A 3,679-nucleotide genomic window follows, 5' to 3' on the forward strand; every position below is an offset into this window, starting at 1 on the left:
CATCCCCAGCCCCCACACATACATAGACTCCCTATTATCAACATTCCCCACCAGAGTGGGACGTTTGTTACAATTGATGAGCCTGCGTGGACACGTCACCGTCACCCTCTCGGTGTTGCACACTCTGTGAGTTTGGACAACTGCATAATCATGTCTACCCACCATCACAGTATCACACAGACGAGCTGCACTTGGTTTTTAAATAGTAATTGTTTTCAATGGACTCTCTTAGCTTTTCCAAGTAATAATCTAAAAATAGTGGCATTTGGCCTCTGCGTTTCTAACAGTTATCCCTCTTATGTATGTGTCCTAATTGCGTGGCTTAGTTCCCCCAGAGCAGCCCTAAAGTGTGGTGACAGGAAGTCCCTGCCTTGTTCCAGAAGTTAATGGGAATGCGTCTTGTGTTTCACTAGAGAATAGAATGCTGGCTTTTGGTGTCATATATTTATACATATTTTATCATGTTGAAGCATAAAATCTATTCCTATTTTAATAAAGTATTTTTCTAAAATTAGGAATGGAGGTTGGATTTTATGAAACACTTTCTTAGCATCTGTTGACATATTCATTGGTGTTTCTCCTACAGTCAGTTCATTTGGTGAAAGATAGGATTCAGCAAACAAGGCTCAGAGAGGTCAAGTCACTTGCCCAGGGTCACACAACAGGCAGGTGGCAGAGCTGGTGTCTCTTTCTTTGAGCCCATGCCCTTTATCCCTGCCCCCCAGTGCTGCATGCTTGTGACCTTGTAGCTCCTGGGATACCACCCTGCACCCCTGGTCTCCTGCCAGGCTTTACCCACAGTCCACGTAGCCTCTGTGGCCCCTCTGCGGCCCCCACATCCCCACTCTCCTGCAGATGCAGGCCCGGGTCAGCAGCCACCCATGTCTCACCTGTGAACACAGGTTCGAGCCACAGGAGACAGGCCTAGACTGAGGGGGCTGGTATGGAGCAGCCCCAGGGTCACAGAAGGTAGAAGAAAAAGGGTTTTCCACCAGGCCTGATAAAAGAGGAAGAAGCATGTGGTTGCCTCCGGGGAGAGGCATGGCTTCACCGAGGTGGGTTTAAAGCAGGCACACCAGGATGCCTGGGTGGCTCAGGTCATGATCCCAGAGTCCTGGGATCGAGTCCCACATCAGGCTTCTTGCTCAGCAGGGAGACTGCTTCTCCCTCTCCCTCCACCCCTCCCCCCACTTGTGTTCTCTCTCTCTCTAGCTCTGCTCTCTCTCAAATAAATAAATAAATAATCTTAAAAAAAAGTAACTGTCTGTAATTAAATCCTCCGAGTCATCCCACCTGGAAGAAGACAGGGTCTTCTCAGTGTTGAGTGCTTTACAGACCATTTATCCAATTTTACAAATGAGGAAATTGAGGCTGAGGGAGGGAAAATAACTTACCCAGGGTTGCTTGCTGGGTGGTGGCAGAAAGCTCAAGCAAAGTCAGTATTTCAGCCTCCTGCAGATTTTCTGGGATCTGCAAGGTGACCCTGTCACCAGTTGGCCACGCCAGTGCAAACAAGTGGTGTGGGGGATGGGGAGGAAGCAGCAAGGAGCTGAGGGTCTCCTGGGACTGAACTCCATGTTACATATGACAAAACTGAGAATTTGAGGGGACTGCCTGAGGTCCTGGAGCAAATGAGCAGTAGAGAGCCAGATTCAGATGGCTTTGCTTGAGGATGCTGCTTTGCTTTCCCATCTGGGAAAGAAGGGCAACCCCGCCTCCTTTCTCCTTCAGTGTTGTCGGCCACTCTCAAATTGTCCACCTGGGGGCGCCGGATAGCAAAGCTGGGACCTGAGCTTTTCTGAGCTCTCTTCCCCAGCTGGCCCGCACATCTCCCCTGGGGGCCGATGATTCCCTCTGGCTGCCTGCTCACCGGCAGCTCCTCCTCACCACCCAGCAGCCTGGGCAGACCTCCAGGTGTCCTCTGTGGCTCACCCTCCCCCATCCCGAGTGTGGGCGGCCACACCTGTGCTGATCAAGGTGGCCTGGGCAGTCTGGCTCCCCCATCTCACTGGCCTCTCGCCTGGCCAGCTGGGCCCTTGGCCATGTCCCTGCGCCTCTTCCATCTCCAGAACTCCCCCTTTTCCTTCTTCGACTTTGCTCTAAAACCAGGGCCCAGACAGGGCAAGGTGGCTGTGAGCTCACCAGGCCATTTGAAGGCCACTCGAGATGATCTGCCTTCCCTCCTCCATGATGCCCCCCCAACTCTGTAACTTCCTGTTTCTGAACGCAAGACCCCCAGACCTTCAGCCCCTTGAGGGCAGCCCGTGGAAGCCTCCGTACAGCGTGCTGAGTGCGCAAATGGCACAAGGTCCCCTTGTGGATCAGGATGTGGTCCTCCAGACAGGACGGGGCCTCTGGGGGACGGGACTCAGGGGGTCTGTGGTTGGGTCCTCTGCCCCTGCCATTCCCAGGAGGACTGGAAGTGGACTGTGGGACTTGGCTTTCCACTACCCAGACTCCAAAAAGGTGACCAAGAACCCAGAGAAGCCAGGTCCTAATTCACACAGATGGCACACGTGTGGGCCAACCTACCCAGGCGAGCCGCTGCGGGGTGTGGGAGGCCATCAGCCACAAGCCCAACACCATTCTGTGCGAGGCACTGGCGGGTTCCCCAAGCAAGTCCTTTGCCACTCCCCTAGGTGCGCAGGCATCCCACCGGTGCTGGGGGTGCTGGGGTCATTTAGTGCTACGTGCACGTGGCATTGACTAACATGGACTCCCGAGGAGAGAAAGCTCCTGCCTTTTCAAGTCTCTTTCCAGCCTTCTGATTACATGGATGGCCTTTACAGCTCTGGGGGAGCACCCTTTTCATCCAGCGAAGAACAGGGAACCCCGGCCCCACCCCAGGCCCCCGGGCAACAGCATCCAGCCAGAATGTAATCACATTATTTCCATCGTGCTTATCTTTATGGTTACTTTCTATTTCTGGTAAACGATATTTGTTCTCTCCCTGGGATGACACAAAGTTTTTTTAAAGGAAAACAGTGAATCGATTCAAGACGTCCCAAAAGATGGGGCTCAGATGGAACAGAACTCTCAGAATGCCCTGGAATGCCTGGAGTTTGGGGAATGGAGAATGTACTCCTCTGATCTTCCCAACTACCAAGTCGGTGCCTTTCCCAGGGTATCGTCCCCTTCGCATAGCTGAGAAGACAGAGGTCCCGAGCAGGGAAGTGATCACGACAGAGAAAGGCCCTTGACTGGATGGGACTCTGCCACTCCCACCCTCTACCCTCCCATGCCCAGGGCTTGCATCCCAGACCCTGGGGTCCTTCACCTGGGGCCAGGAATCATACGTTGGCGGACAGCGTGGGCCTTGGGAGCCAGGATGGCAAAGCCCTTGAGTGTCAGGGGTCTGATGGGCAGCTCTCTCTCCAAAGCACTCACCGCTGATCCGTGTGCTCCTTAACCCTGCGAGGGACTCCCTCACTGACAGAGTGTGCCCCGCAGACGGCGTGTGTGGCGCATCGTCTCCACGCTGTAAGTGGGAAACGGACTCCAGCCAAGGGATGTGCCCGAGGTCACAGAGCCAGTGGGTGGGTGGAGGGCCTGGGCCTCGAACCCTGCTCCGTCTGAACCTGGAACCTGTGTTCTCCTTTGCCCAGCTTCCAGCTGTGTTAAGAATCTGAATCCTCCTGGGGGCGCCTGGGTGGCTCAGTCGTTAAGCATGTGCCTTCCG

This window comes from Ursus americanus, chromosome 17 (assembly GCF_024610735.1).
Source record: "Ursus americanus isolate L20-20 chromosome 17, mUrsAme1.1.p, whole genome shotgun sequence".
Taxonomy (NCBI): domain Eukaryota; kingdom Metazoa; phylum Chordata; class Mammalia; order Carnivora; family Ursidae; genus Ursus; species Ursus americanus.